Source organism: Schistocerca americana, chromosome X (assembly GCF_021461395.2).
Source record: "Schistocerca americana isolate TAMUIC-IGC-003095 chromosome X, iqSchAmer2.1, whole genome shotgun sequence".
In the NCBI taxonomy this organism is placed as follows: domain Eukaryota; kingdom Metazoa; phylum Arthropoda; class Insecta; order Orthoptera; family Acrididae; genus Schistocerca; species Schistocerca americana.
The window spans coordinates 908480190-908497752 of record NC_060130.1 but is presented as its reverse complement, the minus strand read 5'-3'; the positions used below and the strand labels follow the sequence as shown (position 1 = coordinate 908497752).

The 17563-nt window shown below is 37.0% G+C and overlaps 1 protein-coding gene and 1 long non-coding RNA gene across 7 annotated transcripts in view; one reads left to right on the top strand and one right to left on the bottom strand.

Annotated features, from left to right (window-relative positions):
• The window catches only part of LOC124556658, a 149719-nt gene extending 140926 nt beyond the window's left edge, over positions 1-8793 (bottom strand). The window contains exons 1-2 of one of the 2 annotated variants that reach the window (XR_006968648.1): positions 8561-8648; positions 7193-7371 (exon numbers count right to left, since the gene is read on the bottom strand). The gene's annotated coding sequence lies outside the window, so the exon portion shown is untranslated. Of the gene's footprint in view, positions 1-7192; positions 7372-8560 lie in introns of those variants that run through there. The other variant, XR_006968647.1, reaches the window with a different exon arrangement.
• A 578-nt stretch (positions 8794-9371) lies between these two features.
• On the top strand, positions 9372-15651 carry LOC124555306. Of its 5 annotated transcripts, none has more exons than XR_006968532.1 (4): positions 10396-10726; positions 10859-11165; positions 13321-13438; positions 13919-15651. It is a non-coding gene; the product is annotated as an uncharacterized LOC124555306 (long non-coding RNA). The 5 variants fall into 5 exon arrangements; XR_006968534.1 differs by having other exon boundaries at positions 10859-11099; positions 13919-15650; XR_006968533.1 differs by having other exon boundaries at positions 10859-11121; positions 13919-15650.
• Positions 15652-17563: the final 1912 nt, after the last annotated feature.

Sequence of the window (17563 nt, the reverse complement as noted above, 5' to 3'; positions counted from 1 at the left end):
ATATTACCCACAGCCTCCCAGCATATTTATTCACCTACAAAATTTTTTATCAACGGTCCATCTGTGTTTGAGAGTGACAAGATATCCACAAGTGCAACATTAAAAGGAAAATGATCTGCATTACCCTTTAAGGAATATAACTGTGGTGAAGAAGGAGGTGAAATATGCAGCTTAAAAAATCCTCAGCAATCTACCAATAGCAATAAAATGTATGGTGTAGGAGATTTTTTTTTCATGCAAATGCAGATTAAAGATGTTTCTCATATTTCTTGAATAGAAATAATCAGTCATTTATACAGAAAAAACATGTCAATTGCCAGCATACAGTGACATCTATAATTTTTCATGTTTTTCTAAATGTGTGAGTAGCAGGGCAGTGATGATTCAGGCAAGAAAATTGAGGACATTGTGGGAGTAGTTGATTCCATTTCAAATATGTACATGTTTTGTAAGTGATTAACACTTTATATACATATTAAATACATTCTGCATAGGGCAAAATACCTTGTCAACACAACTAAATGTGATATATATACCACAGGAGAAATTTTATTTTAATATTTGCATTCAACCTTGGTAGGCTCTGTCTATCAAGGTCACCACATCAGCTGCTTTTGGAAAGCTGTGGCTCTTGTGGTCCTGCATCCCATCACAAATTTGACCAGCACAGTTCAACTCCCTAACCTGAAAGGAATTAGAAAACCCAGGAGCTCCTCTAACCAGAAGGTATCTACAGTTTACCTACATGCTAGACTGTGCGAATACCACCTCGTTTCCTGAAGAATCTGGAACAGGCATGCATAATCTCACATGTGATGTGTCATGTAGTAAATTTTGTCACTGAGTTACAGTTCTGATGGGTCGCTCACTGCTGTAGACCGATTGTCTTGTGTGTAAGCAGGCTTGAGATGCTCATCAGATACAGTATCCCATTTACCACGCTTATCAATCACAAATGTTTTATCACTGTGGTCTATTACCTTAAAGGAGCCAGTATATTGTGATATTGTGGAGAGAGTAGTGATTTAACAGTGTCATCTCTCAGTCACACAAAATCATACCTGACTAAATCTCAATGGAAGAAAATGTGTCTGTCACAATGTCAGCCTGGATTCTTTGACAAGAGCTGTTGCATGTGCTAGAGCAGTTTATGCAAGAATGCATTGGACTGCCCAATCAATAGCTCATGGTCAGGTGTGGAGGAGAAAATTCACTTAGGACTAATAACTGCTCGCCATAGATTTGCTGAACAGCCAAGCAACTGAATTCCCCTTTCAGGAAAATATGTAGCCCTAATAGTACTAAAGGCAGTACGTCTAATGAGACTTCCATACAGCAAGCCAATACCACCTCCAATGTGCTGTACATACGCTCTGCTACCCTGTTACTGGCAGGATGACAGCTTGTGGTTTGAATATATTTGCAACTGCACATTCTCAGAGCTCTCTGAACAGTAGGCTCTCAAATTGCTACTCCTGTCTGTGGTAATGGCCTGGGTGAAAGAGACTGACACCTTTTGTACCTCTCTGCCATAGTCAGCAAAATTGAAATCCATTGGTCTGGGTGGTGCGATCTTACCCATCTCGTCGTGTTCTGTGACCTTCTATAAACTATTCTGCACGCACCCATTGCACTGCATAAACACTTGGTCCTATATGAGCAGCAATTTCCCAGATGGATGCATCACATTCTCTCATGCCAATAATGCGCCCTCGCCCTCTTTCAAACACACTGATTTGATGGTACAGTTTGTGCAAACATCTGTGAGGCATCCTGCACATCTGCTCAAGTCACATTGATCCATCACCTTCGGTTTATAATTACAAAGAGATGCGCAAGCACATTCTACCAGTGGATGGTGTTGCGCCATGATATCGGTGTTGGCCTCAAACCCACGGACCAATGTGTTTCAAATGGTAATCATTTCTGCAGAACATACTAATGTACAGGTCTTGTGAATATGTATGCCCTACCTCGTTCAAGGTGTACTGTTTTTTTCTGACCATGAATATACCTCAGCAAAATGTAACAAGTGTCACCTATAACAGTTCAAAATTCCAAGATATCATCTATGGCCTTTAAATGTTGGAGTCAAGAGGCATCTGCACATTATTGTTGACCTTCTCAGGAAGAGGTGAAATGCCCATGAGAAAGGCTGCACAGTCTAGAAACTGTACCTCCTCCGAAGCAAAGAGGATTGTCACTGCAGTTTTATGCTCATTGTTTTGAGGCATGGGGATTTGTGAGAAAGCCCTTGCACAATCTGTTATGCTAAAAAAACACAAGTGTCCGCCACACTGTTGTTACATTTGGCAACATGGGAACCAGGTATCTGCCTGGAATGGTGCAAGCATTTAAGCCCCTATAATTGCCACACATTCTTCATGAGCTATCCTTATTCTGTACCATCTGTGAGATTGTGTCACATATCCATTAGAAATCACCTTCTCGAACTCAAATTGTGCAGCATGTAACTTATTGGGATTAACCACCGAGGTCTGGCAGTGTCCAGTTGCCCTGGTGCTGTTAAGATATGGTGATGAGTTGTATGGCTTCTTTTGCTCTTCGCTAATAACTGGGTCCATTAGCACTGGGAAATATTGCAGCAGCTGTTGGCCAAGGTCATCACCCACATTTGCCATGATGTTGGGGGCAGTAGTATGGGTAGCCACATGGTTCCGGTCTCCTGAAGTAGCAGTGAAGTGTAAGTGTTGTAACAGCTCAAGTGTTATGTTCAACTCGTTATGCTTAGACACTTCCCTCTTCAGTTCAGAACTGCTATCTTGTAATATGTTATGATGAATTACTCCTCAGCACATAACACATTAACTTCACATATCTTTGCATTAAGTACCTTCCAGGTCTCTCAGCTCTGAAGCTTCCATGAGTTCACACAATGTAGAATGTGCATTCTTCTCACATAAAGCTGATGTGTGTTTTCTACATTTAGGCAGTTGCAACACCGAGTATTCTACACCCGGCATGGAAGACACAGACAGCCCAAAAGTTTTCACTGCAATGCATGGCCTAATGTGGTAGAGAAGAGAGGAGAGGAGAGAGACACATTTTGATCAAGCAACCATTTAATAGGCCCAGCATCAAAGAAATTTAAACTAGAACAGTGTATTAATCCCTGATTTATCCAGTGTTAAAAGTTATAAGTGTTGAGCTTGTAACTATAAAATCAGTAGATGGGGAATTTATTGACTGAATACCTATGTATTTTGTGGCTCCTGCAGGCCTGAATATAATTCAAGCTGAATTTAAGGCATATAGAAAGTAATTATTGACAAAATGTTTCAGAATAAAGATGATATGACTTACCAAACGAAAGCGCTGGCAGGTCGATAGACACACAAACAAACACAAACATACACACAAAATTCAAGCTTTCGCAACCAACGGTTGTTTCATCAGGAAAGAGGGAAGGAGAGGGAAAGACGAAAGGATGTGGGTTTTAAGGGAGAGGGTATGGAGTCATTCCAATCCCGGGAGCGGAAAGACTTACCTTAGGGGGAAAAAAGGACAGGTATACACTCGCACACACACCCATATCCAACCGCACATACACAGACACAAGCAGACATTTGACATTTTACAAATGTCTGCTTGTGTCTGTGTATGTGACATTGTGTATTTGACATTTTACAAATGTCTGCTTGTGTCTGTGTATGTGCGGTTGGATATGGGTGTGTGTGCGAGTGTATACCTGTCCTTTTTTCCTCCTAAGGTAAGTCTTTCCGCTCCCGGGATTGGAATGACTCCTTACCCTCTCCCTTAAAACCCACATCCTTTCGTCTTTCCCTCTCCTTCCCTCTTTCCTGATGAGGCAACAGTTTGTTGTGAAAGCTTGAATTTCATGTGTATGTTTGTGTGTCTATCGACCTGCCAGCGCTTTCGTTTGGTAAGTCACATCATCTTTGTTTTTAGATATATTTTTCCCACGTGGAATGTTTCCCTCTACAAAAATTGTCCTTTTTTTGCAACCATATGAAAGTCCTATCAACAAAATGTTGTTTGGTCTATGCTCTGTAGTGAGAAGGTGAACCACAGAGTTATCCAGCCATAATTTATTGTTTAAAATACCCTTGAGGTACCACAAAGTTGACTGGGTGTTCTTCTGACAGGTATTCTTACTTTTCCATCTACATTTCTAATGCACACTTTTTTTTTCTAGTCTCTGAGAAATGAATAAATGAATTGAATTGCTAATCCCATACTACCATAGTACTCAAAGCTTATTTATAAGTGTTCTGTGGTTTACCATGTCAACAGTTTTAGATAAATCTAAAAATACACCTGCTGTTTGTTGTTTTTCCATCAATGGCTTTTAAAACAGTGGTTATATGTTCGTCGATTACCATCTTACTTGATTTCTTACTTTGCAAACCATAATGAGGACTGGCTAATAATCCATTTTTGTTTATAAACTGTATTAACTTAATGTACATTATTTTCCTAATACTTTTGAAAAACAGGCTGTTAATGTAATGGGGCGACAGTTTATCACTTTATGTTTGCCAGTAACTTTGAGAATTGGAATCACTTTGGATGTTGTTAGCTGATCAGGAAAGATGCCTGTCTGTAATGAGGAGTTGCATAATAAGTGACGGGGTCAGCAATATTTGGCAGGAAGAACCGCAAGTTTCTGCTGGGTATGCCATCAACTCCTGCTAGCTTGACTGTATCTTCCCTGCTTACATGATCCACAAACACTGATAATTTACAGCTGTTGATCTTGTTTTCTGTTGGCCACTCGGTAACCACACAGTATGTGTTAGTAACTACCTGAGCACGATGGAATACTGATGAGTGCAATTAGCATATTCAACAAAATGGTGAAATATATTAACATAAGCTACTTTGACATTAAATTGTGTGGTTGAATTGCTAGTAAGTAAGGCAGAAGACTTCAATATATTCGATACAAGGCATGGCACTGCTTGTAAATACACACACTTCCATTCCGAGATGTATAAGTAAATACGATATCGTAAAATATTCTGAAAAAAGTGGTGATAAATATTGTGTGATATATCCCCATATCCCATGTTAATCAAATAACAGACTAAAACCAATATATAGGTACTAAGTACACATTATTGATGTGTGTGATGTCTTATAAGATTGACCGCGGTATCTCCGTAAATAAACGATGGAGAAACCCAAATAAAATAACCACAGACTTTATAACTTTTGCAGATCACATGGCATTAATTACTGACTCACTAGATAGTGCTAAAGAACAAATCACAGAACTACAGACAGAAGCAGGCAAATTAGGGCTAAAGTATCATATGAAAAAACACACTTCATGAAAAACATCAATGATACCCTTCCACATCTTAATTCATCACAACACAACATCTAAAACAAACTTCTTTAAATACCAGTACCTAGGAGAACTGATAACAAGCAGTACAAAAGGAAAGATACTATGGAAAGCAGAGTATTGTACATAAAATGACAAAAAATATATAGAACTATAAATAGCTCTATTTGAAAGTGGAAATGCTAATTGATGTGATGAGAAAAAGAAGATTACAATTTTATGGGCACATATACCGAATGGATACTAAGAGGCCAATGAAGCAGGCCTTCAAGTTACTAACCAGCTACAAATCCAAACCTACACTGTTCACTGAAATTGACAATGATATGAAATACACTGGACTTAGAATGAATGTAATAGATAACAGAATACTTCTTAGGGAAGCAATAATAGATAACATAATACTTCTTAGGGAAGCAACCCAAAAGGCAGAATTTCATGGGAAAAAAGATGAGGTCTGCAATCGGAAGAAAGTGGACTCAGGAATAAATGGAATAACAATCTGGAAGGATGAAGGAAGTCTGGAAGTAACGAAAATTAACACAAAGAAGCTGTCGACATTGATTTCCTTGAAGAATCTGCTTGAAAGTCCCAATTAGTAAATTTAATGATGTCATTCAACTTAAATATGAAAGTTATATGTCCTACAAGATTAAACAGCTGTCTTGATCAGGTTGCTACTAACACTGATTGCACAGTAAAAATTATAAATGTTGGTTTTTCAGATCACAGTGCACTAACAATATATTTTAATCCACCATTCAATGTACTCCCATCAGGAGAAACAGTTATTAAATGTAGAAGTTATAGTGATAGCAACATAAACAACTTTGTACTTAGCTTAGAGAAAGAAGACTGGCAAAGTGTATTTACTTCCTCAACAACAAATGAAAAATATGACAATTGTCTGCAGATATTTGAATATTACTTTAATTGCCATTTCCCAGAGAAAACAAAGACTATCACTAACAAAAAACAGAATGCTTGGGTCACAAAAGGTATTAAAACTTTATCAGAAAAGATGAGGCTGCTGCAGAGACTTAGCAAACTCGACAGTGGCAAATCCAAAGAGTTCAAGGTATACTATAAAAATTACAAAAACACATACAGGAGATTTATAAAATGCGCTAAAAAAGCTCATAATGATAAAACAATTAGGTGCTCTTCCAATAAATGTTGGAAGAGCACCTAATTGTTTTAGCATTATGAGCTTTTTTAGTGCATCTGGGGTATAATAAATGAACAGACTGGTAGAAAGTTAAGGATAGAGGATAAAATCACACTAAATATAGAAGGACAAAAGACTGAAAATGCACATAAAATTGCCAATAAATTCAACTACTATTTTTCAGAAAGTTTCACAAATCTCCTAATCAACTCTTTACATACTGTTCACTCTCCTCCCACAAATCTCCTGACTAACTCTCCAAACACTGCACAGTCTTGTTTCAAACATAATACTCCTCTGAACTCCTTTTTCCTATCTCCTACAACACCGCATGAAATTGAAGATATTATTAAAAAAAGAGTCAAAAAGATTTATTCTGCAGGGCATGATTTGATACCCTGCTTCTTACTTCATAAGTGTTCAAATTACATCAGTGGACCCCTGTCAAATATCATAAATACCTCATTTCTAGAGGGAACATTTCCAGACCAGCTAAAACTTGCTACAATTATACCTCTCTACAAGAAGGGAGAGAAAACGGACGTGACAAACAATAGGCCACTTGCTATACTATATGCCTTGTCAAAAATATTTGACTACTGTATGTTAACTAGATTACAAATATGTTTAAATTCTAACAACATAATCACATCTTCCCAACACAGATTTCGGAAAAATAGGTCCACCACACATGTTCTGTATGCATTTCTAGAAAAGTGCTCAAGTTTCATTGACCATAAACAACCTGCTGTCTGTATATTTCTTGATCAGTCCAAGGCCTTTGACATGGTCGACCACAAGCTGCTGCTTATGAAACTCCATAAGACCATATGTATGGGATTAGAGGTGTAGTCCACAATTGGCTCCATAGCTACCTTAGTCAAAGAAAGCAATATGTAGAAATAAGAAAATCAGAGACATTCAGGCACTGCAGGTCAGATATACTACATACAACAAATGGCGTCTCTCAGGGATCTGTCCTTGCCCTGTTCTTTTCATATTGTTCATAAGTGATCTCCCAGAACACATACCAAATGCCAGTTCCTTTCTGTATGCGGACGACACAAATATCCTGATAACCAGTAGAGGTGACACACTGCAAGATGCAGTTAATGAAACTACTTGTCATTTACAATCGTGGTTTGAAGCAAATAGACTACTCATAAATACTCAAAAAACTGTAAGTACGAACTTCCATACTAGACAAAATAAAACCCCCTTCAATGCAGTTATAGTTATCGGCAAAGATGACATTATGAACAGGCAGGACACCAAATTTCTTGGACTTACCATCAGTAACACACTAAATTGGAAACCACATATTGAGGCATTGTCACAAAAGCTTAGTAAAACCTGCTATCTATTATGATCATTAAAAGACACAGCCATTGTAGATACCTTGAAGCTGGTGTACCATGCCCTGTATGAGTCTGTCTTGATCTATGGCCTAATCTTCTGGGGAAAGAGCTCTGAGTCTCTCACAGTTTTCAAGTTACAAAAACAGGTAGTAAGAATAATGAAATGTAAAAAAAGAACTGAACACTGTAAACCACTATTTCAACAGCCAAAAATCCTGCCACTGCCATGCCCTTATATATTGGAACTAGCTTGTTTTACAGTACAGCACTTGGATGCCCTCGACAGAAATGCAGACCGCCACACGCATGACATCAGAAACAAAACACAGTTACAAATTATAGCCCACAACACACAATTATATGCGAATGGGGTTAAATGTATGGGCATTAAAATATACAACCACCTCCCAACAGACATAAAAACAATCAAAAACCCAGAAATAATGAGAATTAAATTAAGGAAATTGCTACTAAATCAGTTTCTATTCCGTACATGAATTTCTTGAAACAAAATTTTAATTATTTGCAATAAGCTGTTTATTCAGTTGTAGATGTTTCTACTTAGTAAGATAATTTAATTATTGTTTGTCACTCATATTCTGTCTGTATCTCTTATATGTATTCTGCTATGTGAAGTATGCACCACCTTTTTTATATTTTGTCTATATATCCTATATGTATTCTACTATGTGAGTTACGTACCACTACTGTCATCTCTCGTCGTATACCTTCTTAACATAATTTTACAAATTGACTTGTCCTATATCATGATGTGCTTTGTTGTACAAATTGTATGACCTACAGGACCAATAATAAATCGACCAATAATAAATCAATCAAATCAAATCAGTCCATTTATCGTATCCTCAAGGAGGGCTATTCGTGCATATAAATAAATAATAAAAAGGCAAATAGAAAAATTTGCTGGACGTGTCCAGTGGTTCTTGTCTTTGCGTTTCATCTGGACGAACATTTATTTAAAAGATGTGGTAAATATCCTGAAATCCGATGAGCTCCGCGAAAATATAGTTGTACCACAGATGTACATTACGTCTGCTACTCAGTGATCTCTATACTATGGAGATCACTGCTGCTAGTTGTCAGAGATAGAGGATACTCGTGCTGCCATCTCGTGCAGACGTTACGAAACACGTAGTAACGAGTGCTTGCTGAGCTGTCATTGTAAAATTTTATTAAACTACTGAAGTACCACACTATTTCTGTAGAAAACTTGAGACAAAAAGTAAATTATTTATGCCAGGAACTGCTACCGTTACGCCCACAGGAATAAAAGAGCTATAAATTTCATTGCATTGGTTCCACACTCGTTTGTCTCGGCATTCTTTCTCCTTTAAATATCCGACTCTGTACCTCACGCACTTTGAGAGAGAGAAATTTAAATACAGAACGATAATTACAATACAAAGCCGCGTTATCTTTGTTATGCGTAATGATAAATGGTTGTTAACCCCCTTTAACTCCGCCTGCAGCTTCTGTACAGTGAGTTGAGTATATTTGCGGAAGCTGTTGCCGGTCCCAAGCCCGGATAAAGGAGGAGGGTTGGCCATTAAAGAAAGCTGTAAAAGGGATGACTCAAGTTGTTTAGGGACTGATTTTGCGAGGGGAAGGTTGTAAGTAGTCATTGCCGCAACCATGGCTGCAGTATAGTTATAAAATTTAGAATTTAATAAGCAGCCAGCCACAATTATGGTTCAGAAAAGTTTATTGGAATCAAACCATCACCGATTTCGGATTTATTACAAATCCGTGTAAGATGGCGCCTACAGATTTTCTTACTTTCCTGCTAGGGCCTCGTTTCGCAGTGTACATTTTCTGCCATAAAATTAAAAGTTCTTCATTCGAAATCCGATTAACTGGGAAGAGATTTTTTTCATTTTAAGCTACATATAAACAAATGGAATGATATTAAGTTAAATAAAGCATGCAATGTGCCGAAAACTTACGCACACCAAGTATGTTTACGACATATTTCATGTTTTATTTTACTTTACGGTCATGTCTTGTGTGTTCCTATTACGTTTAAAAAGAAAAAAATCTGTTGAAAGTTCACAAATACAAAACGTTTTGTTTATAGTGGTGCGCAATAACGATTGCAGAACGAAGCGATAGCACAAATCCGTGTAAGATGGCGCCTACAGATTTTCTTACTTTCCTGCTAAGGCCTCGTTTCGCAGTGTACATTTTCTGCCCTAAAATTAAAATTTCTTCATTCGAAATCCGATTAACTGGGAAGAGAATTTTTTTCATTTTAAGCTACATATAAACAAATGGAATGATATTAAGTTAAATAAAGCATGCAGTGTGCCGAAAACTTACGCACACCAAGTATGTTTTCGATATATTTCATGTTTTATTTTACTTTACGGTCATGTCTTGTGTGTTCCTATTACGGTTAAAAAGAAAAAAAATCTGTTGAAAGTTCACAAATACAAAACGTTTTGTTTATAGTGGTACGCAATAACGATTGCAGAACGAAGCGATAGCAGAAAAGTAATAAAATCTTTCACAGACATCGTAATATGGAATTGTGACAAATCCAAACCGGCATTGATGTGCTTTAAATAACATTCTTTAAATTATGCGTGTGGCTGGTATCTGTTTTAAATAATAAACCGTATAATTAACAGAGCCATCCTCTAAGACTCGGTACCATAATGAGATCGTTTACATTTGATTATCCCACCCATCTTCAACTTAGGAGTATGGTGGAAACCTTCGCAAATAAAGCATCTACACAGCCCCACAGCGGTGATAGCTATATGGAAATCGCGAATCAACTTGTGTGGTTTCCTTTTGTTTCTTTAAATACGACTGATATGTCATCAACAGTTGTTTCTAGTGAATGTAGTAAGGAATTTTGCGTCTTTCAGAATAATCCACTCAAGAAATTGACGTTGAATACTACTATAAATTCCGGGGTTTTTCATCTGCATGTTACGTAGGTTAAATGGAGAAAGTTAACAATATGTATTTCTACAGATTTCCAAGACAAACTAAAGAGTTGCATCTGATGTGGAGTAGTCCTTGTAAGCTGTGAAGGCGGAGGGAGTTTTGGCTAGTGGAGTTTCAAAAGCAGACTTAAGACTCAGATAATCGAAAAAGTCCAAGATTCATAGGAATGCTTTAACAGGGCTACCAGAACTTAAAACAAAGCTACATCATGGGAAAAAATGAATGAAAACCGCTTAAAGCTTTGTACGATAGCAGCAACAAGAGCTAGGTAATGGACATATGAAGACAAGGTATTTGCTCTGTCCTTATACAAGCAAAACCCTTGCCCATACAGGTATTTGTTAGTTCATTTTTGCCTTCCTTCTGTGACTCATATGAAACCTCTGTTGTGTGTTGCACCTTCCAAGCCAGGATTGAGTCCTGCAGTGATGAATGTAATAAAAGCAGAAGCCAAGGCAGTGCACAACAATGATAAATATTTTGCTTTGTTCCTTGATGAAGTGTCTTTGGAGACAATTTTTTATTATGATGTGAATAAGCAGCAAATCAGTGGGTTTCACGATATAAGAAGGGCAAATATATGTGCAGACCATGATGTGTTGGTAGTCTGGTCAGAGGCATATGCAAAATTTGGAGGCAGGTAGCCGCATATCTCTTCACTCAGAGCTCAGTTCTAGGTACTACTTTAAAAGTTCTTATTATCTATGTTATAAGCAACTGCAAATAGAGCTGATGGCAGTTCATACAATTTGTCATCAGAGTGCAGCCAACCGGGGAGCACTGAAGGGACTATGCAGTCAGTAAACAAGTGAATCCAGTCCATTTCATTTTTTACCTATTGCAGTCATTTATGATGTCCCACACCTATTAAAGTATACTAGAAATACTCAACTAGAAATAAAATGCAGTTTGGGTTTAAAAAGGAGGCCAGTTTTGAATTTATTCAGAGGACTTTTCTTCTGCATCAGGACAAAATGTTTAAGACTTGCCAAAATTGCAGAGGAGTCATTTTGACTTTAAGGATTCTTTTACTAAAATGGAAGTTACGACACATGCAGCCCAGCTTAGTTAGAATTGCTGTTGTTATTGAGACCTATGTAGCATTTAATATTTTACCTGCAGATGTTAATATACACTGCACAATTTGTTGAAAAGATAGATTGCCTGTTCAATTCACTAGACAGCTCCCATTATTATCCACAAGGTATTAAATTTTGTAAGCGTGCCCTCTCTCCAGGGGCACCACATACTGAAATGTGGTACAGTGTATTAAAGGAATTGGATAAATAGAAAGTGTTGCAGTTAGGAACAGGGAGAGGCAAGACAAAATGTCCAGTTTCATAAGTGGGTGGCAAACTACAATAATCACTGATGTTCATTTAGTGCAGATTTTTTTTAATGGCTTCAATTTTTTAAGTATGAGGACCTTTACTCAAGACCCACTGGAGAATGTTTTCTGTAGTATGAGGCAACACGGTGTTTCAAACACCATCCCAACCTGCCTTCAGTCCGTAGCAACACTGAAAACAGTTACTTATCCTTACCTATAAATTCATTACATAATTGTGAATATGTTAGTTGTATGCCATTATGCAATTTAAGGCAATTACATGACAGCTTTCTGGACTCCAGAAAAGATGTTTTCATAACTGATGAAAATGTTTTATATAGTGTCCTTGCTGATAATGCAGCAGTGGTGTCAGTGATGGTGAAGAGGCTGATGTAAGCAATGACAGACAAGCATTAACGTATGTAGCTGATTACATTTTGCAAAACATGGGAGGAATACCTGAAATCAACTGTGATGACTGTAAAACAACTGTTTTCATCAGCAATTACAGAGGATCACGTATTTAAAAATTTCTGGGCATCTGATACCTTAAACATAAAATTATTGTATGGAAGTGGCAGCCCGATATCCTTTTTAACAGATGTCCACAGTCACTTGTATGCATTTTTAGTGGACAACCAGAAAAATTGGAATACAAATTCTATTCACTGTCTTGATTTCCAGAAGGGATAACAATTTGTAAAGCCCACTTTTCTGAACAGTGTATATTAAGTAAATTTGCACCAATTTTGATTTACATGTATCTCAAAAATTGAAAACAGACTATCTGTACTAAAAGAATAAATGTGGTTAAGGAGAAATTGAAGAACAAGTTTAAAGCTGTTTGACAGTTCAGAGATCAATTTTGCTGTGTACTTCGAAAACAAAAAATGTAGAAGTCAATGTTTGTCTTTATTAATTGCTGTTATCCCCATTTACTATCTGTGATACTTCTCTCTCAATCTTGATGTTGTATCTGCTATTGTGTTGAAGCATTTACTCTCCTTTTATGTAGGAACATTTTAGAGGAAGTCAGTGATTAAATAATGCAAGTTACCTGAAATAGGCCTACAGTTGTGAAAAATATTTGATAACACGTAGGTCTACATGCTTTGCCCACTTCTACTGGAAAGCTATAATAATCCTTGTGATTTTCCAGATGCAGTTCCCTCCGTGTCTAAGTATCTACATTACCTGGGAGAGAACATCCTGTAGACGTAGATTGTAGGGAATGCCTGAGTAGGCATACTCTGTTTAAAACAGCGATAACTTGAAGCGTAAGTATTCAAAGTGATTGTGAGTATCTGAACTCGAGTTGCCAATGTGATCTGAGAGAGATTATAGATAATGTTTTGCGTTACTTGTTCTGGTAATGAAAATTCTATTTGTCTTGTGAAACATATACAATCCCACAAAATCTTATGCCTTGTAGTAATTAGTAATGATTTCCTTATATGTGGTTGTAGATGTAGTAGATGCATTAAGACTGATTACATCCAGTCAGATGTATATCTAGATGTGTTGAGGTTGATTAGGTGCAAGGAAGAGAGTGGGATTTACAGATATTCCAGTTAAAAATTTGACAATTTGTATATTATGTTAGCTGAAGTGTAGGCCTAATACTTGAGGATATATTTAAAAAGTTTAGCTGTACAATTGGTTGTAATATTGAAGAAAATATCTTTCTTGGAAGTACTTTAGTGCAGTAAATTTCATTGCATCTGCAGGTAAATAAGTTTGGGTAAAACTTCTTGCAGGTAAGACTGGCGCACTGAACTGCTGCAGAAACAAAGCGATGTATAGATGTCAGATGATAATCTTGTGTTCATCATCAAAATGAAAGTTGTAACACACTCAGGAAATGAGCACAGGAGAGCAGATGTAGGAATCAAGTGTCACTGCACTCGGTGAGGTTGTAATGGAGTTGGTTTGCGGTAGGATGAAACCCAGTGCTGGTCCATGGGCCTACTGTTCTCAAAAAGTACGTTGCGGCTGCTGAGCTCAACTCTAAATCTGAAGAACATAAAGTGTCACATGCCTTCACATCAAGAGACAGTGTAAGAAGGTACAAATGTAATCCAGGACATTAGCGCAAAATGTGATCACGAACGTTACCCCATCACCTCTCATCCCTTTGTCACCCAAATACTGGCATTGAAAATTTTCCACCACCAGGATGACTTGCATCCAAGTTGAGAGCCACCACACAGAACTTTGTTAGCAACCTTGGTTATGAAGATGGGGCCATCTCACCACAATCGTAGAAATTTCAAAGCAATAGGCCTACTGCTGTGTTAACATTGCCAAGTTCTGTAAACATTCTCCTGTTTGTTTTTACCCCAAATGTCATATAAGAGTGGGATCCAACACACTCTCTACATCATTTGTCCACTAAATTCAAATGGTCGGTGGAGGAAAGATGTTTGTTTATGTTCATCCATAAATAAACATTTATTTGCACTCAATGTCATCAAGATTAAAGCTGATAACTGAAGATCTAGCTGAAGCCTCTTCAGGCTTCTTATACTTAAATGCCAATACACATATTCCCTAACGGTATTTGTGGACAACAGAAACTTTAATGAACTCGGCAATTCACAAACACAGTACTACAGGTAGAAATAATTTACTTCTCCTGGTTTAAAAGGGAGTTTTATATTCTGGTGCAAAAGATTGTAACAGGTGGACTGTAGAAAAGAAACTAAACATTCCCACCTATCCATATAAACGGCAAGTTGACATATCCTGAGCATGTGAATTTGTTGAAAACAAGTGACCAGTCAGTGTGTAAAAAAGAGTCGAGCTAAGACACTAAAAGTAAGTTGTCAGTCAGTGTGTGAAAATAATCAAGCTGTATACGGAAAAAAAAGAGGAAGTATCCAGTCTATGTGTGAAAGCAAACAAGCTACTGCATGTTTGTTTTGCTTCACAATTGCTAAATATGTATGGGAATTGGACATACATCCTAATCTCCTTCTCCCCTCCTGTCGCCTACCATCTCCTTTCCCCTCTCTCTGTCCATCTCCTCCTCTGTCCTCTCTATATCCATTTCTTCCCTCCCTGCCAATGGCCATCTCTTCTCTCCCCCTTCTCTCTCTGAGCTTGAGCCTTGCTTGTTATTACAATTTTAGTTTCCATAGTAGTATTCTAATCATAAACCATAAATACAATGTTCCTGTTTCCTGTGAAAACAGACTGCAAGGAATAAAACAAAACAGTATAGTTTTGTGTTTACAGTTTGCATTTAAAATATATATAATGAGGTAGAACATATATGGAAGAAATAATTTGTCTAGCAGTTTAAGTGCCCAGCTATCATAATTGAAACTGATTGTGAGAAAGAAAACAAAACTATACATTTTCACAGCAGAGCATGGCAAACATTTTCTTTGGCACAGTCAGTTTTAACAGAAAACTGGTAGTTGGTCTTTAAAAGAATATATGGCCTGTGTCTCTCTGAATGTTTATAAAGGTATCATGTAAAAATTTGAAATAAATTGGTCAAGACCTTTTTGAGATTTCTGCTAACAGTGTTTCCCATTACCATATACAATTTAAAAAATGTAGCCTATATGCATCTAAGCATTTATTAGGGTATTGTGCAAACATTTCAAGTAAATCAGTCAAGTACATTTCCAGATTTGTCTTTTTACAGTAATATAGATTAATGAACACTGGGCAAGTGAATATCAATTGCAGTTATAATTATGTACAACCAGTGTTTGACTTAATAATAGTTTACTGTAGATGGATACAAAACTGTGAAAAGGGGGGGGGGGGGGGGGGAGTGCTCAGTGTATGTTAGTAGTGGCATAGACTTGCATTGCAGTGCCCTTGCTGTGTATGATTACTGTACAGAAAATTTACTGGAAACAGTAGTGTTGTTCTGTCAATGTAAAATCTTACAATTGTACGTGTATAACTGCACAACAGATAGTGATATTGGTATATCTGTGCAGGTTACAGAAACTGATTGTACACTTTGAGAAATGGCCTAAATATACAATTTTAATTTTTGGTGGCTTGAGTACTGATACAAGACTAAGGACACATACACATTAACCACTCAGTATGCTATGATCACATGACCTGTTCTGTATTAACGATCACTTGACAAGACAAACTGCTTGCCTTGACAATGTAATTACTAATGTTGATACAAATCAGTTATCAAGTAGGGTTGTTCAATACACATTATATCAGTGCATAAAGGTGTTCAGTTAAATTAAATACTAAAAAGTCTATATCTGATTCCAGTGAAATTAAGTCCAGAACCTGGCTAAAGACAACAAACTGGAATGGCATTCTGCTTGGAAGCAGGCCTACTCACATTGAAAATGCATTTACATTAACTGTCAGTGCACTGTCAGATATATTTAAAACTAATTGCCCTAAAGTAGTGAGAAAAAATAAGGGAACTGACAGGATATATGGTCTCACATCTGTGCATTACCGGTTCACACACTATCTACGAAAGCTATTAACTTTGTTAATAATTTCCTATGACAAATCAAGGGATAGTGGAGCAGAAAGAGCAAGCCACATATAGTTAAAGAACAAATATAAGGCAGAAATCAGTCAGATTAAGCAAGTGCAATGTTAATGACGTTTATATTAATAAGTTGCAAAATAAATGTAAAGTAGCCTGAATTGTTGTCAGGACTTATGTGGGCAGAAGTAAAGATATCAGCAAAAATAATTCCTGTGATGCTGGTATCACACCAGATGATTTCAACACATTCTTTGTTCATGCTGGCAGTATGAATAACACTGCTGCAGCTGAACACAATCGTAAATATGACAACATCCATGACTCAAAACATGAAAACTCTTTTCCTACAAAATATTGAAGATTTAGTTCCTGGCACTAAAAGATAAGAGGTAAAAGTAACCAATAATAAAAGTGCAATAGCAATACTAACTTACTCAAAATCAGAAGACATTTATGGACTCTCTATTTTTGAGAGAAAAAAACTGAGGATATAATAGCACATCCATTAAATTCTCTTATAAACTGGATGTTTGTTAGTGGTTGTTTCCCTATATCCTTAAAAATAACACACATTACTTTTCTGCTAAAAAATTTATCGTGTTTTGTTCTAATTCTTACCGCCCAACCTGTGTTGCACCCATCCTTTTTTTCTTTCTGCATGACCGTGTGTGTAAGCGTACTAATTACCAGATTTGCAGAAAACTATGACTTTTTAAACCTTGTGTGTGTGAAACATAGTAATAAGATGAAATGTGATGTCAAGTTATGTTTGTGGTCCCAAAAATGGATCTATTGCAAATGTTTAAATACCTTAGAAGAGAGAAACATAATCCGTGACTGTGGAAATGTGCACTGCAATTTTCATGTTATTCTATGTTTGCAACAGGAATACCGAGAGGAAAGTGTGACT